The sequence below is a fragment of the Hyperoodon ampullatus genome (genome assembly GCF_949752795.1).
Source record: "Hyperoodon ampullatus genome assembly, chromosome: 5".
Lineage (NCBI taxonomy): Eukaryota > Metazoa > Chordata > Mammalia > Artiodactyla > Ziphiidae > Hyperoodon > Hyperoodon ampullatus.
The window spans coordinates 31,965,634-31,980,992 of record NC_136918.1 but is presented as its reverse complement, the minus strand read 5'-3'; positions in this window follow the sequence as shown (position 1 = coordinate 31,980,992).

The following is a 15,359-nucleotide window of genomic DNA, read 5'->3' as shown; positions in this document are numbered from 1 at the left end:
CTGGGTTGCTCTGCAGTTGTACTTTTTTTTTTTTAAATAAATTTATTTATTTTATTTATTTGCTTTTGGCTGCATTGGGTCTTCGTTGCTCCACGCAGGCTTTCTTTAGTTGTGGCGAGTGTGGGTTACTGTTCATTGTGGTGCGCGGGCTTCTCATTGTGGTGGCTTCTCTTGTTGCGGAGTATGGGCTCTAGGCGCACGGGCTTCAGTAGCTGTGGCACATGGGCTCAGTAGTTGTGGCTACAGGCTTAATTGCTCCGTGGCATGTGGGATCTTCCCGGACAGGGGCTCAAACCCGTGTCCCCTGCACTGGCAGGCGGATTCTTAACCACTGCGCCACCAGGGAATTTCCTGTACTTTTTAAAAAGTATGTTCTGGTATCATTTTGGGGACTATGTATTTTGTGTTTTCTTTATGGTATCTGGTTCTTCACTATGCTAAAAAACTCAATGACAAATTGGGAAAGTTATACAAACATGTTTCCCAAATCTCCAAATCTTTGAACAAAGATGGTCATCACATTTTCTCAAACATTTCCACATAGGGCTGCAGAGTAAGGCCCATCTTTTTTTGTATTATTTACTTATTTATTTCTTTTGGAGTACATTTTGTACACAAACCATGGGATTGCAAGAAAGATCAATTGGAATGAGAAATGGTGGCATCCTTGGTGCTGGGAACTCATTAAGCCTTTCAGCCCCAGGGACTTGGGGATTTTCATGGAACCAATTTCCTTCTTGGGATTGTTAACATAATCCCATAATTGGAGGACTGAGAGACCTATTAGCTGCCAGCACAGTGCTCTAAGGGAGCACATTCCCAAGGACCAGAAGAAAGGTCTAGGCGTCTTCATGGATTTCCCATGAACCACAGGCTCTCTGCCCACACCCTCATCCCGCCCTCCAGCTTCAGCCGGCTCCCAGACCCCAGCGCAGGGGAATGTGATGTGTCTCAGGAGAGTGGGGTCAACAAGGGCTGGACTGCAACAGTACTCGCTAGTCACTCATCCTCCACGTGCCACCCTTAGAACATTAGTCATGATCATCACGCTTCAGGTGCCATTTATGAAGCTTCTAGTATGTTCCAGACACTGCTAGTTCACCTAATCCTGACGATAAGGACTGACAATATTGTTATCTCCATTTTGCAAACAAGAACACTGATTTTAAAGAGGAGCTTGAACTGAGCCGAATCTGATTTCATTTAATATTTGCACACATTATTTCCTCTAATACTAATATTATCTCTTTTGGAATATTCGCTAGGTTCTAAGAGCTTCGCATGTATAAACTCGTTTAATCATCATGACAACCCTATGAAATTGGGTATTATTATCATCCTCATTTTATATATGAGAAAACTGAGGCACAGAATGGTTAAGTTCCTCGGCTCCCAGCCTCATCATTAGTTCTAGGCAGTCTCAGTTCACTTCAGGCATTAATGTGGTCCTTCCATGACTCAGGGGAAACAGTACCAGGAGTGGTTAAGAGTGGGGACTTTGGAGTCAGACACACCTGGGTCCCAATTCCAGCTCTCTCTGCATGAGTGCAGGCAAATGAATCAGCCAGCTATTGCTACATAACAGATTCCCCCCAGCGTTTAGCTGCTTAAAACCACAGACATTGGGCTTCCGTGGTGGCGCAGTGGTTGAGAGTCTGCCTGCCGATGCAGGGGACACGGGTTCGTGCCCCGGTCCGGGAGGATCCCACATGCCGCGGAGCGGCTGGGCCCGTGAGCCATGGCCGCTGAGCCTGAGCGTCCGGAGCCTGTGCTCCTCAACGGGAGAGGCCGCAACAGTGAGAGGCCCGTGTACCGCCAAAAAAAAAAACAACCCACAAACATTTACTATCTCATGGTTTTGTGGGTCAGGGACGTGAGAGAAGCTTCCTGCATGGTTCTGGTTTGGGGTCTCTTATGAGGCTGCAGTCAAGACGTCATCTGGGGTTGCAGTCATCTTCAGGCTCACCTGGGGGAGGAGCAGCTTCCAAATGTACTCACAGGGACCTCTCCACTAGGCTGCCTCACCACCGGGCAGCTGGCTTCCCCTAGGGCGAGTGATCCCAGAAAATGAGAGTGTGCCCAAGATGGAAGCCATGGCCTTTTTATAACTCAGTCTCAGAAGCAACATTCATTACTTCTACCCTATTCTAGACATTAGAAGTGAGGCGGTAAGTCCAGCCTGCGCTCAAACTGTGGGACGTTACACAAGGATAGTGAACATGAGGAGGAGGGGACGACTGGGCCAGCTTAGAGGGCCTGCCATGCAAGTCACTCAACTTCTCAGCCTGGGTTCCCTCATCTATAAAATGGAAATCAGAGTACCTGTCTCAAAGAGTTCTTTTTTTTTTTTTTTTGCGGTACGCGGGCCTCTCACTGTTGTGGCCTCTCCCGTTGCGGAGCCCAAGCTCCAGACGCGCAGGCTCCGGACGCGCAGGCGCAGCGGCCATGGCTCACAGGCCCAGCGCCTCCGCTGCATGTGGGATCCTCCCAGACCGGGGCACGGACCCGTGTTCCCTACATCGACAGGCGGACTCTCAACCACTGCGCCACCAGGGCAGCCCACAATGGGCAGCCCACAATGGGCTTCTGAATGGGAAAGGCACAAGCTGTAGGGTTGTGGGTTTGACTCATGGCTCAACCGCTTGTCCACTGGATGGCTTTGGACAAGCTGCGTAATTACTCTTCATTTCTGGTGCCTCATCCACAAAATGACCTTTCACCTCACCCAGAGATAGTGAGAATCAGCAGTGTGATGTGCAGTGCCTGGCTCACGGTAGGTGTTCCGAAAATGGAACCATCACTATTATCAGGGTGGGGGGTGGGAAGGTGCTTAGGGAAAGAATCAAAGCTAAGTTGTCTGTTTCATTTTGTAAATTTAATTGACGTATATATATATATACATTAAAAGGTGCATGTATCATGTATACAGCAAGACAGAAATTCCCAGTGTGTAACGACACGTGTGTAACCAGCATCCCGGTCAAGAAAAAAACATGACCGACACCCCAGAAACCTGCTTCGTGTTCCCTACCAGTTCCTGTCTACCTGCAAGGAGACCCACTATGCTAACTCCCAAGACCCTGCTTCTGCACTTTGTTTAATTGGAAACACATGGAATGCGCTCTTTTGCGTCCGTCTTTTTTGGCTTAATATCCACTGATGCAGCTGCACGCGATTGTGGTTTGTTGGTTCTCATTGCTCTGTAGTGTTTCATTATGTGAATATACTCCAGCTTATTTATTAATTCTCCTGTCGATGGACACTTGGGCTGTCTTCAGTTTTGGGCTCTTGAGAATAGTGGTGCCATGAACATTCTCATGCCTGTTTTTATTTGATGGAATTAGGGTGGAATTAGTGGGTCAGAAGTCATCCGTACTTATAGCTTTAGTAGGTACCGCCACACAATTTTCCAAAGTGTTTGTACCAGCATGCGCTCCCGCCAGCGGTGAACGGGAGCTCTCCTCGCTCTGCATACTTGCGCTCACTTGGTGTTGTCACTCTTTTTCTTTTCAGTCATGCTACTGGGTGTGCAGTAGTGATTTTAATCGTGATTTTAATTCATATCCTCTTGGTGACTCATGAGGAGGAGCACCTCTTCCTATGTTTATTAGATATTGGGTATGTATCTAAGTAGTTTAATTTCTGTCCTTGATGGGGACGCTCTAGACACTGATCCCACCCCCACCCCGTGCCCACTGGAAATTTTGGATTTCACACCTGAGTAAAATGTGGGAGTTGAGCAACAGAATTGCAGACTGGCTCAAGCAGCTCCATCCTTTGTGCAGCAGGCCTTACAGCTCCAGATGCACACATGACCCACCCTCTGCCAGGCAGATGCGCTGGCATGAGATTGAGAAGGCAGTGCGCGGCCAACCATGTGCTTTTGCGCTGCTGCTGTTTCTCCTGACTTGCGGGGAGACAAAAACATCTGGTTTTCCTGGGGGTGGCGGTAGCAGACATTCCAGGCCCAGGCTCTAGTTTGGTGTGTCAAGGGGCAAACATGTGGCATCCCTTTTGCTGATGTGGATCATGTGGATCACTGCCGGGGGTGATGTGGTCCTGGAGCCGGCAGACGGCTCCCTGATTCCCCAGATTGCTGATCATGGCAGAGATGGCAGAGCTCCTGGCAGGCCGATTCTTCTGGGAGTTTCTCCGAGAAGCCCAGCCTACCTTTGCTCCACCAGCCCTTCCAATGATCTTGTAAAGTCCTAAATCCCTGTATTAAATTATTTCCTGCTTAGAATAGCTAGAGTGACTGCTATACCTGCAATTAAACCCCAACTTGTATATTGCGGTACACTGATATCACCGCTTCATGGAAGAAAAGATGTTTTAAGACCAGAAAATAAGAAGAACATAATCCTAAAATAAAAGGACAGTTTTCTTAAATTTCATTAAATCAATCTCATGAAAAGCCCATTTTCCTTTTCTCATTTTGCCAGTGGAAATTTCAGCACTAGTGGGCTCTAAAGGAAGAAGTGAGTTTAGAAGAGGAATTAAAAGGGAAAACACAGAGTGGCCCCTGAAAGGGGCACGAGGAAGCTGAGAACTGTTGGGCTGCTGTTTATTGACTACTTAACCATAGTGCCAGGGGTAGTGTGACCCTGGTACCAGCAGTATCCTGAACTCATTTAAAATGCCACGAGTAATACTGTTTTGTTTGGGTTTTTTAAAATTAATTAATTTATTTATTTTTTATTTTTGGCTGTGTTGCGTCTTCGTTGCTGTGAGTGGGCTTTCTCTAGTTGTGGCGGGCAGGGGCTACTCTTCGTTGCGGTGAGAGGGCTTCTCATTGCGGTGGCTTTTCTTGTTGCGGAGCACGGGCTCTAGGCACGCGGTCTTCAGTAGTTGTGGCTCACTGGCTCTAGAGCACAGGTTCAGTAGTTGTGGCACATGGGCTTAGTGGCTCCGCAGCATGTGGGATCCTCCCTGGCCAGGGATCGAACCCGTGTCCCCTGCATTGGCAGGCGGACTCTTAACCACTGCGCCAGCAGGGAAGCCCTAGTAATACTGTTTTTATGGGTTCTTTCACCCTGCCCCAGAGTTGAGGGTCAGGGAGAGCTTTTGATGATGGGGAGTCATGGGCATGAGGCACTGTAGCTGTGTCTCAGGATGTAATTTGAGTGATCATTAGTAATATTGGGGTAGTTATTTGGTATGATAAGTGATAATAAGAGGATGCAGGGGAAACAGCTCCTAAAAGGAGAGAGAGAAGCTGGAGCGAGGAGCCATCCAAGAGGACCCAGCAAGGCAGCCCAGGTGGTGATGAGGTTTGCAGCATATTTGAGATCCAGGAGGGTCTGTCTGCCATCCTTGCTCTGTGCAGCTGCAGCTGCTCCATGGCTGCAAAGGCCTCAGTGCTGAAGCCTGGATGGAGAAGGAAGTCTCCAGGCTAAAAATTGGGCATGGGCTCTGGTGCCAGTGGCCTCAGCTGGGGTTGGGGCGACTCTGTCAATAGAGTCTGGCTGGTAGGGACAAGGAGAGGGGCAGTTGCTGCCATGAGGAATTCTAGAGATGGAAGCACCTGCATCATCTTTTGGCCCAGTGGTGTGCAGTGATGCTTTCCTTCTCTTTCTCTCCTTTTTTCTCTCTAATGGTTTATAATGGAAAATTTCAAATATACACAAAAGTAGAGAGTATAGTCCAATGAACCCCCATGGACCCATCACCCAATGACAACAATCATCAACTCATCAGCCTAGTGATTTTTTAAGCACCTAAGCCTCTGATTCTCTGCTTGCCTGTGTGTGTGTACCTGAATGAAACTATGAAATATTTACTTATGTTTTTCCCTATCTCTTTCTCCCATTCAATCAGATGTTAGGAGAGCTGACAATGCTCAGGAGGACTTAAAGGGTTTGCAAGGGAAGTAAAAGAGGCAGAAGGAATCTGCATTCAGTAAGGGGAGGGGGCACCCTAAGTGTTTTCAAATTGAGTTTCCTGCAGCCCTAGGCTGCAAACAAATACCACAAAACACTGAGTGGCTTAAACACCAGAAACGTATTGTCACCGTGCTGGAGGCTGGAACTCTGAGATCAAGGTGTCGGCAGTGCTGGTTCCTTCTGAGGGCTGTGAGGGAACTCTTCATTCCAGGCCTCTCTCCTTGGCTTGTAGATGGTCGTCATCTCTCTGTCTCTTCACATCATCTTCCCTCCATGCCTACCTGTGTCCGGATTTCCTCTTCTTATAAGGACAGCAGTCATATTGGATTATAGACTTATTATAACTTAATCACCTCTTTAAAGGCCTTTTCTCCAAATCGGGTCACATTCTGAGTTATTGGAGGTCAGGACTCCAACATATCTTTTTGGGGGTAACACCGTTCAACCCATGACGGGGACTCACTGGCATTGACTGAATGAATGTCTTAAAGAAACACAAAAGGGAATCCCCCCAGGCTAGGAAGAGTTATCCCGGGGTGGAGGGTGGGCTAGAGAAAGGGGTCTGTGGGATGAGGAAGAGAAAGGCAGAGGGGACATTGGTCAGCTTCCAAAAGGCACCCATGTCCCAGGAGTGGCACAGAATCAGCAGAGACAGCTGGACTCACAGAGACCACTGGACAGAGACATGGCTTTTTAGTGGACACCGTGTCCTGGAAGTGAGGCACAATCTGAGAGGAGAAATCCAAGAATATTTGGGGTGAATATTTCATCCAGCTTCTGGGAATACGTCATGGGAGTCAGAAATTAATTTAGAAATTTAGAAACTAGAGGAATTGATATTTTCTGTGCCTCCTGAGTTTGTCAACTGAGAGTTATATCTGCCAAACATAAAACAGATAAAAGCAGGACTGTTCTAGGTGGAGCTCACCCCTAACCCTGGCTCTCTCTTGCAGTGTCCCAAGGCAATCCAAGGGGTCCTAGGGCTGCAGGAAACTCAATTTGAAAACACTTAGGGTGCCCCCTCCCCTTATTGAACAGGACACAGGACACAGAGGCTCAGAAGAGGAAAAGACCTGCCCGTGGGCAGGTACAAGGTAGGTTAGCAGCAGAACCCAGGGCTCCTGATTTCTACCAGGACACTTTCCTCGGGTTCTTCAAAGATTTCCAGAGAGGTTGATGCTGTATCTTCGATCCATATCCAGGTGCTATCTGGTGAGGTGTTTCCCTGCACGGCAGATGTTTGGGTCCCTAAGCCATCCTGGAGTTGGCCGGAATCTCTTCTTGTGAACTTGTCAAGTTTTTGTTGTTGTTTCGTTTTAGCCATTCTTATAGATGTGCAGTGTCCTGTGTTCTTTTGACTGGTCCTCATTAATCTTTGAGGGCTTCTTTGCTTTCTAGCCCAACAAGGTGTTCCAGGTTTACCTTGTCCTTTCCCTACCCCAGGGAATTATCCCTGGAATAAGCCATTGATCCCCAGTTCTCTATCCCTGGAGTTTTTCTAGAAATTTCACAAGACCAGGGTTTGGGAAATTATTATGTGTTGCGAGGGGCAGGAAACACCATTAAAAAGGTACTTCTATAATGTAGATTTAATTATTCTACAATCAAATCATTCCCCACATACTGAGGTAATTCCCATATTCAGAAAGGACTGAGACCTTCCTCTTGAACTTGTCCCCAGCAACTTTTAACACATTCCTTTCTGCTTCAGTTAGTTATTGTGAATTCAGTTCTCTGTAATTAACCCTCATCGATAGACTGATTGATACCAGGATGGTGGCCAGCAATAGACTCTCAAAGAAATGAGAATCTGAGGTTGGATATCTGACCTAGTTTGATCCAAAGGCAACAATGAACCTATTAACATGAGGAGATAGTATTCTGGTAGTCCATACCACACCATGGCAGTACAGTTATCACCTGTGGTCACCTAGGAGGAAGGTAAGGCTTTGGAGGACAGGGTTGCTGATGAGATAAATCATTATAGTGAGAATAAGGAATATAAAACCTGGGGAGGGGGCCAGCTGCTTCAAACTGCACAGAGTGTTTAAAGAAAGAAATAACAAGCTCAGGGTTTTTTCTTCCTTTTAAAAAATAGCTTTATATATAATGTTACATGTCAATTTTACCTCAATTTAAAAAGTAGCTTTACTGTCTGCACATATTTAAAGTGTACAATTTGATGTTTTGACATATATATGTAAACACACACACACCTACCTGTGAAACCATCACAGCAATCAAGACAATGAACATCAATTATCACCCCCCCACACACCCCTGGCCCAAGTTTCCCTTTCAGTCAATCTCTCCTGCTCTTCTTTGCCTCCCTGCCATTCCCAGGCAACCACTGAGCTCGTTTCTATCACTATAGATTAGTTTGCATTTTCTAGAATTTTTTATAAATGGAATCATACAGTATATACTCTCTTTTGTCTGGCTTCTTCCAGTCAGGATAATTATTATAATCATTTTGAGGTTTATACATGTTGTTGAATGTATCAATAGTTCATCCCTTTTTATTGCTGAGTAGTATTCCATTACGTGGATATACCAAACGTGTTTATCTAGTCACTTGTTAATGGATATTTGGGTTGTTTTTAGTTATGAATAAAGTTGCTATGAATATTAGTGTAAAGGTCTTTGTGTGAACATATTCTTATATGCTTTCATTTTTCTTGGGTAAATACCTAGCAGTGAAATTGATGGAATATGTGGTATGTGAATGCTTAACTTTAAAAAAAACTGTCACGCTATTTCACAGGGGTTGTACCATTTTACATTTCTACCAGCAGCATATGAGAGTTCCAGTTGCTCCATATCCTGTCCAACACTTGGTATGATCACTCTTTAATTTTAGCCATTCTTATGGCTTGTGGTGGTATCTCATTGTGATTTTTAATTTGCTTTTCCCTGATGGCTAATGATGTTGAGCATCTTTTCATGTCCTTATGTGTTATCTGTATATTTTCACCCTTTTTGGTGAAGTGTCTGTTCAAATCTTTTGCTCATTTTTATTGGGATATTTACTCATTATCACGCCTAGAGTTCTTTTTAGATGCTGCCTACAAATCCTTTATCAGATATATTTATCTGCAAATAATTTTTCCCAGTTGTGGCTTGTCTTTTCATTCATTTAATAATGTCTTTTGAAAAGTTCTTAATTTTGGCTAAGTCCAATCTACCAAAAATTTTTTTGAATAATTCGAAAAATAATGAATTGTACTTTTGGTGTTGTGGTAAAGAAATCTTTGTAACCCAAGGTCACAAAGATTTTCTCCTGTGTACTTTTCTTACAGTTTGAAGTTTTACATTTAGGTCTATAATAAATTTTTCTTTTGGCGGTGGGGGGGCTGTGTTGGGTCTTTGCTGCTGTGCGTGGGCTTCTCATTGCGGTGGCTTCTCTTGTTGTGGAGCATGGGCTCTAGGTGCAAAGGCTTCAGCAGTTTTTAGCACGCAGGCTCAGTAGTTGTGGCATGCGGGCCGTAGAGTGCACGGGCTTCAGTAGTTGTGGCACGCAGGCTCAGTAGTTGTGGCTTGTGGGCTCTAGAGCGCAGGCTCAGTAGTTGTGGCACACGGGCTTAGATGCTCCATGGCATGTGGGATCTTCCCAGATCAGGGATCGAATCCGTGTTCGATCAGCAGGCGGATTCTTAACCACTGCGCCACCAGGAAAGTCCCTATAATAAACTTTGAGTTAATTTTTATGTGTATGGTGTGAGGCGCGGGTGGGCAAACTTTTTCTTAAAGGATCAGACAGTACAGATTCTAGGCTTTGCGGGCCATCCAATCTGTCATAACTACTTAACTCTGCATGTAGTGCAAAAGCAGGCTGAGACAAAAACAAATGAGTGTGGCTGTGTTTCAACAAAACTTTATGTCTAAGAACAGGCAGTGGCCACGTCTGGCCCAGTGGTCAGAGTTTGCTGATACCTTCTTTAAATCTTCACACAGCACTGAAAGTCCCCAGGCAACACAAGCAGCCCCATCCATCCCTGCCTGTTGAGTCTGCTCCAGCCTTGCTTAAAGATCCTTGGTAGGTATCTTGCAAGAGGACGGCAATTTTTCTCATGTACCACCCCTACATTTCTTCATTGCTTTCAGACCTACAAGCAGTGAAACATATTCTTGTATGCCCCAGAGGACCAAGTACAAAGTCTGACTCAGGAAGAGCTGTCTACATGCCAGAATCTCAGGTGGACATAACAAACTGTTAGGTCATTCAGCTTCTTCATCCTCTGCCTGCTTTGGGTTGACAATAAAAGTCAAGAAGTTTAGGTCAAATTCTGCCCCTAATGCTATGTAATATTCATCAAGTCACTCTACTTCTCTCTTCCTCTGTATCCCCACCTGTGTGTGGGGGTAGGGGGTGGGGGGAGAGGAGAGATTTCTCCTAACACTCTCAAATTGTTACTGAGTTAATAAGAATAAGACAATACATTTCTTACCCATCTGGTTTGCTCTCTACCAGCCAGACAATTCCAAAGCTGCCTTCTCCTTGAACAGCTTTAAAAAACTGTTTTCTTTCTTTTTAAAAGCACTACACAAACGCAAGGTATTGTTACAATTTTCTCTTTTCAAGTAATTCTAGAAAGCCCAGCCCCAGGATTTCACAATCTGTCACTGTCCCTTGGTGCTTCTGCCTGTTGCCAGGGAAAGAGATTATCCTGGCTTGGGGAAGGTCAGCCAGCCCCAGCACGATTGCTAACACGGCTTAGCTTGCCATCCCTAACCACAGATTCACAGTCAGGGATACAGAGACTGGACTATACAACTCCAAGGCCAAGCAGACTGGCCAGTGAGAGGAGAAACAACACCCAGCACCACTCAAGCGCCTCACAGGCCACTCTAATCACCACCCAAATCACCACCCATGCCTGTGGGAGGGCGCAGCTCTCCAGTCTGCAGGGCAGACAGGCTGCAGTCTGTCAGAATCCTGAAAGAGGGAAGGTCTTTGAGAACAGAGACCTCATCTGCATGGCCCTGGGGGCCCTGCTTTGAACACAGCAGAGATGAAAGGGTAGATCTCCCAGACTACTAGATGAGCTGCACAGACATAAAAATATTTATCACAGTCATCTATAAATGTATGCAAGAGCCCGAGACCCTGAGAGATGTACATCATTCCATGCTAACCTCTTAAATGAATATCTGGATTTATTAAGAATGACTTTATTAATTCGCTATTATTAAGAATGATTCCCATTTTACATAATGGTGAATAATTTGAAAAGGAATTTCACATCATTGTCCAGATCCTCATAACAAATCGTGAAGGGTAGGAGAGCAGTTACCCTTGCTGGGACTGCAGTTCAGGGAGGTGACGTGTGACTTGTTGGATATCACACAGCTGGAAAGTGGTAGAGCTGGTGTAGAACCTCCAGGTATTCTGACCCCAAGTTTAGCGCTCTTCCCTCAGTCCTCTGTGTTGAGTGGAAGACTGTTTTCTCATCAGGTGGGATGCCTTAGTAAGGAAGTACAAGGAGGAAAAGAAAGAGATGAGCTAACTGATGCCTAGAGCCAGCTGAATCGGCTCTGCCTACCAACAGAGAGCCAGCTGATAGGGCCAGATTGGGCCCCAGTCCCGAATCCCCTCTTCTTGACTCACATATTGCCCCTGGCTTATAAAAAAAAACAGGGCAGAGTGCAAGCACTGTGTATTCTTTACAAAAGGAAGCATCATAGAGAGCTTTGAATAGTTATCTCCCCAAGGGCATCTAAGATCCGGTTCAAACTACACAAACGGTACGTAAACACAATTTAGGGAGAGATCAGTATATTGTATAAGGTTCATATACATAGGCAGTTACATATGCAGATAGACATTGGGGTAATTTGAGACAGGGGATGGGACAAAATAACCTCTGAAGGGTATAGGGGTGATGGTTTCTGACTCTTTCTCTCCCACGCTCTATAAAGAGGTTGTGGACTCACTCTGTGTGTGTGTGTGTGTGTGTGTGTGTGTGTGTGTGTGTGTGTACTTGTGGAAGAAGATATACACAGTGGGGGAAAGCCTGGTTTTAACACCAAGGCTGAAGTTCAATGATGCTGCTTTCCAAGAAGGTTGCCTTTGACTTTTCTAATGAAAAATTAATAGGCATTTACTTGCTGCTGCCTTTAATTACATTTGCTAAAGACAAGTGTCTGCCAACCGGCATGGCTCTGGCTGTCTTCTGTGCTGGATCTGCTCTCAGCAAAGCTCATTGGTTTGGGAGGAGAAAGGGTGCCATTTTGCCTGAGCAGTTGAAGAGGCAGAAACATCATGGGATGGAACTTGTATCACATTTTCTGCTAATGGATCCCCACCCATAAGCATTCACCTGACAGAGAAGCTGAATCAAACATGCCTTGGTAGAACATGGACCAGGATTCTAAAACTGTGGGTTGAGGACCCCAAAGGACCAAGGAGATTTTGAGAGAGGGCCACTAAGCCTTGTCTGTAGGCATATAAAATGCTCCCGTACAAATACAGAACTACTTTTCTACCACATATAAATACTACTGGGATTAGTAAAGTTTTAATTCATTTACTAAATGAAAATCTAAATTTATAATAGCTATTTATAATAGTTTTTTACCATTATGTATTTGCTTAACTAAAAGTACATATATACCATGTTGAGGTCCTTGAAAGATTTTTACCTTAAAAATGAGCCTTCAGGGAATTCCCTGGTAGTCCAGTGGTTAGGACTCCATGCTCTCCCAGCTGAGGTCCCGGGTTCAGTCCCTGGTCAGGGAACTAAAATCCCACAAGCCATGCGGTATGGCCAAGAGAAAAAAAAAAAAGAGCCTTCATACAGGAAAAGACTAGGAACTTAAAACTAGGGTGTTCCTTCTATAACTAAGCAGGATTACTGAAGGAATGGTCTTTTTGGATCCCACTTTCCCCCCATTTTTAAACAGCTTTATTAAGATATAATTTGCATTCCATAAAGTTCATCCATTTAAAGTATGAAATTCAATTTTTTTTTTTAGTATATTTAGAGTTGTGGAACCATCACCACAATCTTAGAACAGCTTTCACCATCCCATTGTACTCATTAGCAATTAATCCCCATCTTCTACACCCATTTACCCTAAGCTCTAGGCACTCAATGATCTCTTTTCTGTTTCTATAGAGTCTCCTCTTTTGGACATTTCATATAATACGTGGATCATACAATGCGTGGTCTTTTGTGACTAGAGGAATGTTTTGAATCCTCAAGACTCCATCCAGTTGTTGTATATCCAACTCCCACACATACTTCTGTCCCCTTCTCACATCTCCCAGAAGCCTCTTGCTCCCCCGCCTATAAGAATACTTTCTCCTATTAGTCCTCAGCCGTCTGTTTGTTCAAGAAGCACTTGGCATAAGCTGCAAAGCCCATCTCTGCTGGCACTGTGCTGTTCTCCAGCTCTTTCTGTGATTTCCTCACCTCTGACTTCTTGGGGATGGCATCTTGCTGGCATACTTCTTGGGCTCCCCCCACTCGACTATGTGCAGCATAGTTTTCTGCTTGAAATGGGTAATCAGTTTATGTGTGTTGAAAGAATAAGTGACTCATGGGGATGTTCCCATACTTCTAGGAAAAAAGGATTCAGGAGAAAGTGCAAGAAAGCAAAGTCAAGAACAGGAACAAAGATAAAGTGTGGAATGTGGGCATTACAATCCAAAGGGTTGGCAGCTGTGGATCAGGAGTGATCTAGTATTGTGACTAGAGGGCATTAAAAGGCCCTGGGATGCAAAGGGTCTCCCCCGTTACTTCCAGCAGCAACTGAAAGAACATATTAGTCACTCCAGCTGATGGCGTTAACTGCCTCCATTACAATGCAAATGTCAACACCTGGGAGAGTGGCAGATCAAGCTATTATCGGCCGTTTCCACCTCAGCTACAATCTGAGCTCTTTGAATATTTCCACTTCCCTGAGGCCCAGAGGTCTGGAGGTGAGTGTAGAGTCTGGAAAAAATCTAGGGCCCAGTTCCCTATGGCCAACTGCACACTTTTATCATCCTTGATTTCCAAGCCAAGGAAGACAGAGGTCAAGAGTAAGATGGCTGATGTTCCTGGTTCCTCCTCAGACCTCCTGGTGGGGGATGGGCTAGGATGGAGGACGGCTCCCAGGGACCTCAGCCATCTGTGCCCAATGGCTAAGACACTGGGGCCCAAGCTTCCACAGATGATCTACCCTCAAGACACACAATGTTCCATCCTGTTAGCTACTCTCTGACTTGGGGAGAGTAAGTTAGTTCTTCAAAGGAAAGGTAAGTCATGTAGTCTGAGGTGTCGGGCTTGCTCTCAAAATGCAAATATCCAGGAGAGGTTGACACACCTTTGGGGAATTAGGTGATCTTTAAGATTCTTTCACCCTTAAGAGAACCTAGGGTTCTTAGAGTTCTTTAATTCCTTGTGAAGAACACATTACAAGGCAGAGCTCTCCTAGGCAGTAGGCAAAGTTCATTTTTAACCTCCAATTCCTAACTGGCTGTCATTTCTGCCCTCCTCCTTCCTGCTTCCAGGCACCTGTGCCCTTTTCCTGGTTCCATTTGCTTTGGGAACTGCTTAGTGGTCCCAACTGTTCTTTCCTTCCTTTCCCTAACTCATTCCTACTCTTAAAGAGCAAGCATCCAAACACATATATATGGAATCTAAAAAAAAAAAAAAAAAAAAGTCATGAAGAACCTAGGGCCAGGACGGCAATAAAGACACAGATGTAGAGAATGGACTTGAGGACACGGGGAGGGGGAAGGGTAAGCTGGGACAAAGTGAGAGAGTGGCGTGGACATATATACATTACCAGATGTAAAACGGATAGCTAGTGGGAAGCAGCCGCATAGCACAGGGAGATCAGCTCGGTGCTTTGTGACCACCTAGAGGGGTGGGATAGGGAGGGTGGGAGGGAGATGCAAGAGGGAGGGGGTATGGGGATATATGTATATGTATAGCTGATTCACTTTGTTATAAAGCAGAAACTAACACACCATTGTAAAGCAATTATACTCCAATAAAGATATTTTAAAAAACAACAAAACAAAACAAAACAAAAAAGAGCAAGCATCCATTCTCTCGGTGAGAGAAACTTGTTTTGGCCTTAGAGGGGGAAGCCTGCTGATTAAACTCATCCACAGTAACTTAATAACGACTGGCAGCCCTGGCAGAAGTCCCTCAATCTCCCAGTGGTATCTGCATTCATTTTTTCAACCACTTTCTTGAAATGTAATTTATATACCATAAAGTTCACCCCGTTGGATTCAAGTGCAATTCAATGGTTTTTAGTGTATTTCTCGAGTTGTGCGATGATCACCATAATCTAATTTTAGAACATTTTCATGACCTTCCCAAAGAAGGAGGGTCATGAAATTTTGTACCCATTAACCATCATTTCCCATTCCTCCTCTTCTCCAGGCCTAAGCAAACACTAATCTACTTTCTGTCTCTAGATTTTCTGCATTCATTTTTAGGGAATAATTGTCATCCCAAAGCATGACTATCTAGTGGT